The following is a 13,608-nucleotide window of genomic DNA, read 5'->3' as shown; positions in this document are numbered from 1 at the left end:
TTTAATGAGAAACACAGATCTTTTCTTAACAAATACAATATGACAAAAGGTGCAGCAGAGTGAACAACACTAAACTACTAACATGTACGGATAAAACTAATTATACTAAAAACTTCTAAGAATACTAATGAATCTTAACTGATAAATGGGGAAATGCCTATCTGGTAAAGTAAATCAAAGAATAAACACCTCTTCAAAACAATCCTATTTCTATCTAGTCTTCTTGACAGCTAACTCTTGCTAGCCCTGGACAAGTGCAGGCCTAATTTGATCTTTTCTTCTTTGGAACAGGCTCTGCTTCCTTCTGTGGGTGATGTCTTCTCCTGTGTGCATTCCTTTCCTTCTTGGTTTCAAATACCCTGCAAAATAGGAAACAAACCATCCATTGTGAATTCAGTACACACCGTGAAACCAAGTTCCTAGTTTCCCATTTCTCCATGAATTTCTGTCTTGTCAGGCTGGGACATATATATAAATCGATCATCCCCATGAATTCGATCTTTCTTGTTTCAGTTCCTTCAAATTTCTTCCTCCTCTCCCTTCATCCTATTTTACACTTGACCAGCACGGTCAAACCCAGCTTTAGTGTATCTATTGCTACTTGTGGGAATTGTGTCTTGTTGGGGCAGCCCAAGGTTTCATTGTGAGTGCTGGGGTTGAACTGCGCTGTGTGGGTTTCCAGCGGGTTGTACCGCTGAGCACGGCGGGCAGGGCCGATGCTGCCAGTGGCCTCAGCTTGCCCTGCGTGGGTGCCTTTGCACAGGGTGAAGCTGTTGCAGTGCCAAGGGCCAGGCTGTGAGCAGGGAGAGGAAGAAGTGGCGCACCGTTTGCACTGCCCGCACGGGAAGGGGCCTCCCGCCGGCCGGGGCGGCTGGGGCGCTTGGCAGCAGGGACACTCCGCCTTGCGGGCCCTGCTGCGCCTTCTCTTCCCTGCCTCCCCATCCTCCGCTCTGGCACGGCTTGGGCTGCTCTTGGCTTCGCCCACGCTCTGCAAATCAAAGAATCCTCATCAATCTTTCCTTCCTCTCACAAAGCTGGAAATCACAGTGTCCAATGCAAAAATCTGTTGGCCTGAGCAAATTCCCCTAACCCCGAAAGAGCTGAGCAAAGGGCTGGATTTGGTGTTGGGCTGCAGCGGGGTGCAAAGACAGCACTTGGAGGAATAAACACCTCCTTTATCCCAAAGGGGTGGGACAAATGTGTATCTGAATTTCTACACTTCTTATTTATAAACCTCTACCTACCATCTATTTATCCCCATTTTTCTCCATAAATTCCTAGCGACTGGGTTTTCAATTCAGTCCAATACGTGAAGACATATGGTTACCCAGTTTCTACTGCTCAAAAGAATCTCTCTCTCTCTGTGAACCAAATTCAGATTTGCTGGTCAGGAGAGTTTTAGTGGAGCCACAGCTGCACTGCCAGCTCTGTTTTGGGGACTCTGCTGGGATGGTACAAAAGATCCCTGAAAATCTGCAGCATCTCCATGAATGCAGCCAGGATCGCTGATGTTAGTAAGCAGTGAAGAATGAAGGATGTGATTGGAATCAGCAAGGATGCCAGCCCTTGAGAAGCCAGTCTAGAGAGCATCAAAGCCCATTTTGGTGAGAGTGCTGCTTATTTGGGTCAAGTTCTATTCCAGAATTCCGTATTTCAGAGCAGCAGAGCAATGAAGGCCTGGGCAGCATCTGCTGCTGGGCGTTTCCCCGCTCCTGGGATGATGTGATCCTGGCAGAGCAGGGTGCCAGCGGGCTCAGCAGCAGGTTTTGCCCCCTTCTGCCAGTTTCTTGACCCTCCTGGCAGGTCTGGATTTTCTTACCTGAGCAGGAGTGCGGGCAAGTTTCTGTTGTTTTTTCCAGGAGTAGTAGTACTCCACACACTGGGCCACAGTCTTGCTGGGAATCTGTTGGGAAGAGAAAAAGAAGGAATCTCCAATGGCCATCCTGTAGTGTGCATTGGAGAAAAAGCAGAGGATGGAGTCAAGTAGGAAGTGAAATTATGGAGTCAATTGAGTAGGGTGTAAAATGAAATCAATAGGGAGCCAGAGAGGCATTCTGCAATGCAGTGAGCCGTGTATTCTGCTCGGTGGTAACACCTGAAATGCACAGATCAAGATCAAATCCATTGAGCACAGTTTTTCTTTCTCCCGTTCACTCCAGTTCTGCCAGCACAATGTGATGTGGAAGCAGCAGCACAGCCATGAGACAAATGGGACAGAGTCAACCTTTTGTCTTGCAAAAGAGCTAGGAGCAAAGGGCTGCAGAGGCAGCATCACAACTTCTACACAGGCCCTGATGTCCCATTACAATATCTCTTTGATGTTTTTGGGGTTTTGAGAAGAGAGAGACTGAATTCCTGTAGGTAGTACCAGAAAGAATCCACATTGCCTTCTGGCAATCTGCTGGGGGAAAGAACATCCTCTGCCATTACCTGCTTCTGGATGAGATGGAAATCCTTGCCATAGGTGTGCAAAGCCTTCTCAAAGGACTCCTTCTCCTCAGGGCTCCATCTATCAGAGCCTGGCAAGAAAAAGCAGCAGGTCAATGGAGCCCTCGAGCCACTTCAAGTAGATCCCACTGGCCACCAAAACCAAATTGGCGCCGTCCATCATTCGCCTGTGTCCATGTCTGCTCCCTTAGAAAGTAAGGAAGACAGGAGCAGGCATTGCCCAGGGAAAAAAGCCTGGAGAACAAGAAAGGCTGGAGGAGTAGATGCTGCTGCTTTCCCCAGCCCCAGAGAAGACGAGACCTTGTGCTGCTGTTCTTTGTTTCAGCCTAAATGCTTGGCATGGCAATGAAGGGGGCGGCAGCATGTGTGAGTGAAGGAACAAGCTGTGCTTTGGTTACCTGCGTAATGATAATCAGCCAAGGGATGGCCTGGAGGGGTGGCAGGCCCCCCTGACAGGAACATCTCCAGAGCCTCCTGCAAGAGCAAAGGGGAAAAGGCTGGAGCTTCCCCACCACACAGAAAGGAGCCAGAAAACACAACTGCTGCCTTTCAGCTACTTGGCCTCTGCAGGGATTTAGTCCACTGGATCTCATAGGGGTCAAACATTGTCACTCGCCCCCAGTCCCTCTTTTTTGCTGCCCAGCCCTTTGATCCTGCTCCCCAAGAGTGGTAATTTCCCCACCAACTCCAGGATTTTTCTCTTGCTGCCCCCTGAATTGCCACAACTGGCTGAGTCTTGTGGACATTTCCCCTCAATTCACCCGAACATGTCTGAGAGAACACAGATTTGCAGAGTGCCAAGGCAGCAGGCTGTGGGAGCCTGCAGCGCTGCCTCCAGGACAGAGATTCTCCCTGCTCAAGCCATGTGGGCTCAGCCCTGAGGCAGCTGCAGGAGACAAGCAGGCAGCAAGTGCTGCCCTTCTTGTCAGCTGCCTTCCTCCCAGAGCAGGCAGGGCAGGCTGTGCCAGTGGCCCAGCCTTCTGAATTCCCTGTGCGCTCTCGCCCGTGCCCAAAGAGCCGCTCCTTACCGGAACACTGCCGCAGGCCTGGTGCAGGCAGTGCAGGGCCAGCTCCAGCTGAGCCTCTGGCCTGGCAATGCCACGCGAGCTGGCCATGTCCAGCACTTCTATGACTGCAAGCACAACAGAAACCAAGCGCAAATCAGTCTGGAGCCAAGAAGGGGCAAAGGTTGTGATGCAAGGGAGGAGGAAAGCACAAGGGCTGAAGAGGGCAGGTTGGAGAGCATGAACAGGATAGCAAGGAAAGGGGCAGCTGAACCTAGGGCCCAGGTAGTGCTGCCTCTCGTTTTAAACAGCCTTTTATAATAAGAAGCGGGGACCAATCTCCCCTGTTCCGGTGGCATATGGCCCTGACCAATGTGGAGAGCAGCCAAGTTGTTCTTTTCCTTGCTCTACTGCAGAACCAGAGCATTCTCCTTGCCCCTAATTATTTGGGAAAATGAGCATTACAAGGCGAGAAGCAGAACATGCAAAATCTGCATTTTTACCAAAAAGGAGGGTTTTACACACTCGAGTATCTGAGGGGTGGAAGAAAAGCTTGCCAGCTACCTGGGTCAGGTTTTTCCATGTGCGAGTCGTCTTCCCCCCAAGGCTTCCACACCAGGCTTGCATGCTCTTCATCCTCACTTGGCGCTGTGCTCTGCAGCTCAGGGAGCTCGGCCTGAAAGTCACTGCCAACATTGATGTGTCTAAAGGAAGAAGGCAGTGCAGGGAAGAAAGGCAAGTGGTCAAGAGACACAAGGTGTGGACACCAATCCCAGCCCAGCTCTGAAACAGCCCTTCTCCTCCTGGCCATTCCTCAAGGTGCTGTCCTTTCATCCCTAGGCCAAAACTCACGGCTGAATTGGGGCTCTGGCTTTTCTTTTCATTCTGCCTCTCCTTTCCACCTGGAAGACATCAAAACAATGCTCCAGATCACAATCCTTCTACCAAGATGTGTTGGTAACCTTCCTGCTCATCCTCATCATTGCAAACCACCAACTCCTCTGTCCCAGCTCCCCTCACTTTGCTGCAAGAATTGCTGTTTTTCACTTGGAACTTGCCAGGCAGGACCCTCTGGCAGTGGGCAGTGTCCTCAAGAGGGGAAGCAGAAGGGCACGCACTACTCCCTTCCCTCCTAGGGCCAGGGAGAAGACCCACAAGGATGGCATGGAAGTTGTTGCAGGGGAGGCTTAGGCTGGCCATGAGGAAAAGGTTCTTCAGCCAGAGGCTGGTTGGGCACTGCAACAGCCTCCCCAGGGAAGGGCTGACAGCACCAAGCGTGACAGAGCTCAGCAAGGCTTTGGACATTGCTCTCGGGCACAGGCTGTGATTCTTGAGGCTGTGCTGTGCAGGACCAGGAGCCGCACTCAAGGATTTTGCGGGTCCCTTGCAGGCCAGAACATTCTGTGATCCTGTGATTGTGCTCTTGAGAAGGAGCACTCCAGATGGCATTTCATGGCTGCCTCTGAGTGTGAGGCAGAACCAGCCCTCCAGGCATTGAAAAACATAGACAAATCTACACCAATATCTCTAGAGACAAGAGATCCAATGCAGGTGAGAAGAAATCTCTGAAAATCTCACAATACAATGTATCTGAAAGTGATGAAAGTATCCAAATATATTAGAATCCCTGAAACCAGACCATTTCTGTAGGTAAAAGCCAGTACTGGAGCACAAGCCCAGGAAACTGCTTCCATGGCCTGAACAACAGGGATCGCCAAGAAGAAGTGCCATCCGTCTGATTCCTAAAGCTTTGCAGGTGATGTGAGCAGAGGCAGGGCCTGCCAGGATTTGTGGACACTGAAGCCCTCAACTCCTCAGTAATGACCAGGTTGTTTTGGGGTCACCACCACAGAGTTTTGGGACTTGAGTGGGTCCCAAGAACCTTTCACCAGGTCATCAGTGGGCGAGGATGTGAAAGTGCAGCGTGACAGCTCTCTCCGTCCTCTAGGAAAGGTCTGTATTTCCCTTGGAGGCATCATCATTCCTACACAAGTTGGACCCCGCTTTCATGTGTACCCCCATGTGGGGAGAGTGAGCGCAGACCACGTCTGCTGTGGTTGATGGCACAGCCAAGGGGAGCCTGCTGCTGCTGTGTTAGTGCTTCGAGGGCAGCTGGGGATTTTCTCACCTCTCTCAGTTCCAAAGTGCTGTGGGGATGCCTGGCAGCGGGTGAAGAGATGAGGGTGTGGATGCAGAGGACAGATGTGGCCCTGAGGCCAGCAGGTGTGTGGTGAGGGACAGCCCAGGAGCAGATCCTGCTGCTGCTGCTGCTGCTGCTGCTGCTGCTGCTGCTGCTGCACCGCTGCTCCCCCAGTGTTCCACAAACGGCCACAGCAGCAGGAGACAGCCACAGTTGCTACGGGCACAGCCCAACATTCCATGCAGAACCCGCGGGGAGCCAGGGCACACACACAGACACTGATGGGCCACCTTGGCCTCCTTGACTTCTTCTGCTGCAGCTTTGCTCTCAGCACCTTTCCCGTTGGGGCATTGCTCGTCACTCTTGTGGACGGGGCAAAGCAGTGCAGGGACAGCTCTGGGTCTTCTTTGTGCTTCTGCGTGCAGTGCCTGCAGCTGAAGATGTGCAGGAGCGTGGCTCTGTGCAAGGGCCCAGAGCACACTGCCTGCACTGGAGAACCAGAAGCACTCCTGCTGCTGCCTCTCGTCTCGGAGAGGAGCGAGAGACTGGATGTGGTTCAGTAGAGAACCAGCTCCAAAGCTTTCTCTCCAAGTGGAGGCCTTCATGCTGTCCCCTTTCTAAATTGTCTGGTGCCTAATAAAGTCATGGATGTTTTCCCTCCTTTGGGGGACTGAGCTGAGCACTCTCTCACCTCAACACTCCTGCTTTGAAACTTAGAGGCACAGCATGTTTTTCAGGGGAATTGATGGGGACACGCCACCAACAATTCCTCAGCAAACATTTCATGCACAATTCCTATGTCTTTCTTCCAGCTCCCTTGAAGAAGTGAGGTGTTCCTCTCATAAGACTGTGCTGTTCCTCTAAGAGACTAACACTCACAGAATTACTTTTTCACACCAATGGTCCACCCATTTGTTTTAGTATTTAGGTCCCAGCTATGGCAAAGTCCAGCTGGTTTTACTCCTTTCCTGCCTAAAGTTAGGCAAAAGCAAATCTTGCTTCCTTCCCAGCCTACTTGGAACACACACACACACACACACACACACACAGAGAGCAGCCAACTGAGGGGGCAGGTGGAACAAGGCCCACTGCAAAGCAAATTCTTTGTAGGCTCCAAATCTCACCTGCATTGGCTCCATCAGGCAAGGGCAAGCTTCTGTCAGCATCCCAGAACCAGCCTGCTCATTCCCCCCTGCGTGCCCCCTGCCCATCCTCCCCAGCCCCTGCTCCCAAGACCTTGCAAGGCTGTGCCATGAACTGGGTCAGAGAAAGGAGTGACTTTGATGCTTCTTTGGTGCAAATACCAAAGCTGTGAGAAAGGAGAGGATGATGTTCCTATGTGCTTTGCTGTTAATGCTGGAGTTGTTGTTTTGATGGCCTGGTTGTACCCAGGATAAGCTGAGGAGGCTGGTGGAGGTGCAGAGCAGGAGGCTGGTGCTTTCAAGAGAAACTGAAACAGAACTCCTGATTTCTTTGTGGTGCATGTGGATATTAATTGTATAGAATGGGAGAGGTTTGAAATGTCCTCACAGGTGCTCAAGTCCATCAATTAAACAAAGCTCTGCTGCTTGGTGACAAAAAGGACTGAACGCCCCAACTTTTATCCCTCCAAGTATCATGAGACCTGTCCTCTCATTTTCATCCAATGTCTTGATTTCAAGAAAGCCTCCCTTTGCACTGCCAGCTGAGATTTTTAGGAATCAAAGGATGAAACTCCGCTGTGATTTCATTGGCACTCGTGGGGACACACCTTGGTCAGTGGTGCCCGCTGAGCAAGGGGCTGGGCGTGCGGGAGGACGCCCGTGCCCACATTCTTCTCTCAGGGCAAATGCTGTCTTTGCAACACCAAACCAATGCAACAAACCTTGCCTGACCAATTCCACACAGACCAAATACAAAACGGAACAAACTTGGCTTTAATGATTAAAACAGATCTTTTCTTAACAAATACAATATGGCAAAAGGTGCAGCAGAGTGAACAACACCAAACCTCTTACATCTACTGAGAAACCTAATTATACTAACAAACCTTTATCTATCTATAGTAATGAACCTTAACTGATAAATGGGGAAATGCCTATCTGGTAAAGTAAATCAAAGAATAAACAACTCTTCAAAACAATCCTATTTCTATCTAGTCTTCTTGACAGCTAACTCTTGCTAGCCCTGGACAAGTGCAGGCCTAATTTGATCTTTTCTTCTTGGGAACAGGCTCTGCTTCCTTCTGTGGACGATGTCTTCTCCTGTGTGCATTCCTTTCCTTCTTGCTTTCAAATACCCTGCAAGATAGGAAACAAACCGTCTATTATGAATTCAATACACACCGTGAAAACAAGTTCCCACATTCCCAGTTCTCCATGAATTTCTGTCTTTTCAGGCTGGGATATATTTGTAAATCAATCATCCCCATGATTCTGATTTTCTTGTTTCAGTTCCTTCAAATTTCTTCCTCCTCTCACTTCATCCTATTTTACACTTGACCAGCACGGTCAAACCCAGCTTTGGTGTAGCTATTGCTACTTGTGGGAATTGTGTCCTGTTGGGGCAGCCCAAGGTTTCATTGTGAGTGCTGGGGTTGAACTGCGCTGTGTGGGTTTCCAGCGGGTTGTAACGCTGAGCACGGCGGGCAGGGGTGATGCTGCCAGTGGCCTCAGCTTGCCCTGCGTGGGTGCCTTTGCACAGGGTGAAGCTGTTGCAGTGCCAAGGGCCAGGCTGTGAGCAGGGAGAGGAAGAAGTGGCGCACCGTTTGCACTGCCCGCACGGGAAGGGGCCTCCCGCCGGCCGGGGCGGCTGGGGCGCTTGGCAGCAGGGACACTCCGCCTTGCGGGCCCTGCTGCGCCTTCTCTTCCCTGCCTCCTCATCCTCCGCTCTGGCACGGCTTGGGCTGCTCTTGGCTTCGCCCACGCTCTGCAAATCAAAGAATCCTCATCAATCTTTCCTTCCTCTCACAAAGCTGGAAATCACAGTGTCCAATGCAAAAATCTGTTGGCCTGAGCAAATTCCCCCAACCCCGAAAGAGCTGAGCAAAGGGCTGGATTTGGTGTTGGGCTGCAGCGGGGTGCAAAGACAGCACTTGGAGGAATAAACACCTCCTTTATCCCAAAGGGGTGGGACAAATGTGTATCTGAATTTCTACACTTCTTATTTATAAACCTCTACCTACCATCTATTTATCCCCATTTTTCTCCATAAATTCCTAGCGACTGGGTTTTCAATTCAGTCCAATACGTGAAGACACATGGTTACCCAGTTTCTACTGCTCAAAAGAATCTCTCTCTCTCTGTGAACCAAATTCAGATTTGCTGGTCAGGAGAGTTTTAGTGGAGCCACAGCTGCACCAACAGCGCTGTTTTGGGGACTCTGCTGGGATGGTACAAAAGATCCCTGAAAATCTGCAGCATCTCCATGAATGCAGCCAGGATCGCTGATGTTAGTAAGCAGTGAAGAATGAAGGATGTGATTGGAATCAGCAAGGATGCCAGCCCTTGAGAAGCCAGTCTAGAGAGCATCAAAGCCCATTTTGGTGAGAGTGCTGCTTATTTGGGTCAAGTTCTATTCCAGAATTCCGTATTTCAGAGCAGCAGAGCAATGAAGGCCTGGGCAGCATCTGCTGCTGGGCGTTTCCCCGCTCCTGGGATGATGTGATCCTGGCAGAGCAGGGTGCCAGCGGGCTCAGCAGCAGGTTTTGCCCCCTTCTGCCAGTTTCTTGACCCTCCTGGCAGGTCTGGATTTTCTTACCTGAGCAGGAGTGCGGGCAAGTTTCTGTTGTTTTTTCCAGGAGTAGTAGTACTCCACACACTGGGCCACAGTCTTGCTGGGAATCTGTTGGGAAGAGAAAAAGAAGGAATCTCCAATGGCCATCCTGTAGTGTGCATTGGAGAAAAAGCAGAGGATGGAGTCAAGTAGGAAGTGAAATTATGGAGTCAATTGAGTAGGGTGTAAAATGAAATCAGTTGGGAGCCAGAGAGGCATTCTGCAATGCAGTGAGCCGTGTATTCTGCTCTGTGGTAACACCTGAAATGCACAGATCAAGATCAAATCCATTGAGCACAGTTTTTCTTTCTCCCGTTCACTCCAGTTCTGCCAGCACAATGTGGTGTGGAAGCAGCAGCACAGCCATGAGACAAATGGGACAGAGTCAACCTTTTGTCTTCCCAAAGAGCTAAGAGCAAAAGGGCTGTAGAGGCAGAATCACCACTTTCACACAGGCCTTTGATGTCCCATTGCAATCTTTCTTTAATTTTTTATGTTTTGAGAAGAGAGAGACTGAATTCCAGTAGGTGGTACCAGAAAGAATCAACATTTCCTTCTGACAATCTGCTTGGGGTAAGAACATCCTCGGGCATTACCTGCTTCTGGATGAAATGGAAATCCTTGCCATAGGTGTGCAAAGCCTTCTCAAAGGACTCCTTCTCCTCAGGGCTCCATCTATCAGAGCCTGGCAAGAAAAAGCAGCAGGTCAATGCATCCCTTGAGCCACTTCAGGTAGATCCCATTGGCCACCAAAACCAAACTGGTGCCGTCCATCATTCGCCTGTGTCCATGTCTGCTCCCTTAGAAAGTAAGGAAGACAGGAGCAGGCATTGCCCAGGGAAAAAAGCCTGGAGAACAAGAAAGGCTGGAGGAGTAGATGCTGCTGCTTTCCCCAGCCCCAGAGAAGACGAGACCTTGTGCTGGTTTTCTTTGTTTCAGCCTAAATGCTTGGCATGGCGATGAAGGGGGCGGCAGCATGTGTGAGTGAAGGAACAAGCTGTGCTTTGGTTACCTGCGTAATGATAATCAGCCAGGGGATGGCCTGGAGGGGTGGCAGGCCCCCCTGACAGGAACATCTCCAGAGCCTCCTGCAAGAGCAAAGGGGAAAAGGCTTGAGCTTCGCCACCACACAGAAAGGAGCCAGAAAACACAACTGCTGCCTTTCAGCTACTTGGCCTCTGCAGGGATTTAGTCCACTGGATCTCATAGGGGTCAAACATTGTCACTCGCCCCCAGTCCCTCTTTTTTGCTGCCCAGCCCTTTGATCCTGCTCCCCACGAGTGCCATTTTCCTCATCAACTCCAGGATTTTGCTCTTCCTGCCCCCTGAATTGCCTCAGCTGGCTGAGTCTTGTGGACATTTCCCCTCAATCCACCCAAAACATGTCTGAGAGAAGACAGATCTGCAGAGTGCCAAGGGAGCAGGCTGTGGGAGCCTGCAGCGCTGCCTCCAGGACAGAGATTCTCCCTGCTCAAGCCATGTGGGCTCAGCCCTGAGGCAGCTGCAGGAGACAAGCAGGCAGCAAGTGCTGCCCTTCTTGTCAGCTGCCTTCCTCCCAGAGCAGGCAGGGCAGGCTGTGCCAGTGGCCCAGCCTTCTGAATTCCCTGTGCGCTCTCGCCCGTGCCCAAAGAGCCGCTCCTTACCGGAACACTGCCGCAGGCCTGGTGCAGGCAGTGCAGGGCCAGCTCCAGCTGAGCCTCTGGCCTGGCAATGCCACGCGAGCTGGCCATGTCCAGCACTTCTATGACTGCAAGCACAACAGAAACCAAGCGCAAATCAGGCTGGAGCCAAGAAGGGGCAAAGGTTGTGATGCAAGGGAGGAGGAAAGCACAAGGGCTGAAGAGGGCAGGTTGGAGGGCATGAACAGGATAGCAAGGAAAGGGGCAGCTGAACCTAGGGCCCAGGTAGTGCTGCCTTTCGTTTTAAACAGCCTTTTATAATAAGAAGCGGGGACCAATCTCCCCTGTTCCGGTGGCATATGGCCCTGACCAATGTGGAGAGCAGCCAAGTTGTTCTTTTCCTTGCTCTACTGCAGAACCAGAGCATTCTCCTTGCCCCTAATTATTTGGGAAAATGAGCATTACAAGGCAAGAAGCAGAACATGCAAAATCTGCATTTTTACCAAAAAGGAGGGTTTTACACACTCGAGTATCTGAGGGGTGGAAGAAAAGCTTGCCAGCTACCTGGGTCAGGTTTTTCCATGTGCGAGTCGTCTTCCCCCCAAGGCTTCCACACCAGGCTTGCATGCTCTTCATCCTCACTTGGCGCTGTGCTCTGCAGCTCAGGGAGCTCGGCCTGAAAGTCACTGCCAACATTGATGTGTCTAAAGGAAGAAGGCAGTGCAGGGAAGAAAGGCAAGTGGTCAAGAGACACAAGGTGTGGACACCAATCCCAGCCCAGCTCAGAAACAGCCCTTCTCCTCCTGGCCATTCCTCAAGGTGCTGTCCTTTCATCCCTGTGCCAAAACTCACGGCTGAATTGGGGCTCTGGCTCTTCTTTTCATTCTGCCTCTCCTTTCCACCTGGAAGACATCAAAACAATGCTCCAGATCACAATCCTTCTACCAAGATGTGTTGGTAACCTTCCTGCTCATCCTCATCATTGCAAACCACCAACTCCTCTGTCCCAACTCCCCTCACTTTGCTGCAAGAATTGCTGTTTTTCACTTGGAACTTGCCAGGCAGGACCCTCTGGCAGTGGGCAGTGTCCTCAAGAGGGGAAGCAGAAGGGCACGCACTACTCCCTAACCTCCCAGGGCCAGGGAGAAGACCCACAAGGATGGCATGGAAGTTGTTGCAGGGGAGGCTTAGGCTGGCCATGAGGAAAAGGTTCTTCAGCCAGAGGCTGGTTGGGCACTGGAACAGCCTCCCCAGGGAAGGGCTGACAGCACCAAGCGTGACAGAGCTCAGCAAGGCTTTGGACATTGCTCTGGGGCACAGGCTGTGATTCTTGAGGCTGTGCTGTGCAGGGCCAGGAGCCGCACTCAAGGATATTGTGGGTCCCTTCCAGCCCAGTACATTCTGTGATCCTGGGATTGTGCTCTTGAGAAGGAGCACTCCAGATGGCATTTCATGGCTGCCTCTGAGTGTGAGGCAGAACCAGCCCTCCAGGCCTTGAGAAACATAGACAAATCTACACCAATATCTCTAGAGACAAGAGATCCAATGCAGGTGGGAAGAGATCTCTGAAAATCTCACAATACAATGTATCTGAAAGTGATGAATGTATCCAAATATATTAGCTGAAACCAGACCATTTCTGTAGGTGAAAGCCAGGATTGGAGCACAAGCCCAGGAAACTGCTTCCATGGCCTGAACAACAGGGATCGCCGAGAAGAAGTGCCATCAGTCTGATTCCTAAAGCTTTGCAGGTGATGTGAGCAGAGGCAGGGCCTGCCAGGATTTGTGGACACTGAAGCCCTCAACTCCTCAGTAATGACCAGGTTGTTTTGGGGTCACCACCACAGAGGACTTGAGTGGGTCCCAAGAACCTTTCACCAGGTCATCAGTGGGCGAGGATGTGAAAGTGCAGCGTGACAGCTCTCTCCATCCTCTAGGGAAGGTCTGTATTTCCCTTGGAGGCATCATCATTCCTACACAAGTTGGACCCCGCTTTCTTGTGTGCCCCCATGTGGGGAGAGTGAGCGCAGACCACGTCTGCTGTGGTTGATGGCACAGCCAAGGGGAGCCTGCTGCTGCTGTGTTAGTGCTTGGAGGGCAGCTGGGGATTTTCTCACCTCTCTCAGTTCCAAAGTGCTGTGGGGATGCCTGGCAGCAGATGAGGAGATGAGGGTGTGGATGCAGAGGACAGATGTGGCCCCGAGGCCAGCAGGTGTGTGGTGAGGGACAGCCCAGGAGCAGATCCTGCTGCTGCTGCTGCTGCTGCTGCACCGCTGCTCCCCCAGTGTTCCACAAACGGCCACAGCAGCAGGAGACAGCCACAGTTGCTACGGGCACAGCCCAACATTCCATGCAGAACCCGCGGGGAGCCAGGGCACACACACAGACACTGATGGGCCACCTTGGCCTCCTTGACTTCTTCTGCTGCAGCTTTGCTCTCAGCACCTTTCCCATTGAGGCATTGCTCACCACTCGTGTGGACAGGGCAAAGCAGTGCAGGGACAGCTCTGGGTCTTCTTTGTGCTTCTGCGTGCAGTGCCTGCAGCTGAAGATGTGCAGGAGCCTGGCTCTGTGCAAGGGCCCAGAGCACATTGCCTGCACTGGAGAACCAGAAGCACTCCTGCTGCTGCCTCTCGTCTCGGAG

The 13,608-nt window shown here is 51.5% G+C and overlaps 1 long non-coding RNA gene across 1 annotated transcript; it reads right to left on the bottom strand.

The window, feature by feature from the left end:
* Positions 1-2,513, bottom strand: LOC134563795 (uncharacterized). Its single transcript, XR_010083424.1, has 3 exons — positions 2,431-2,513; positions 1,820-1,903; positions 1-359 (listed from the first exon to the last, which is right to left on the bottom strand). It is a non-coding gene; the product is annotated as an uncharacterized LOC134563795 (long non-coding RNA).
* Between the last annotated feature and the right edge of the window lie 11,095 nt (positions 2,514-13,608).

This window comes from Prinia subflava, chromosome Z (assembly GCF_021018805.1).
Source record: "Prinia subflava isolate CZ2003 ecotype Zambia chromosome Z, Cam_Psub_1.2, whole genome shotgun sequence".
NCBI classification, from domain to species: domain Eukaryota; kingdom Metazoa; phylum Chordata; class Aves; order Passeriformes; family Cisticolidae; genus Prinia; species Prinia subflava.
Note: the sequence above shows the minus strand (reverse complement) of the source record. Positions and strands in the feature narration are given on the sequence as shown.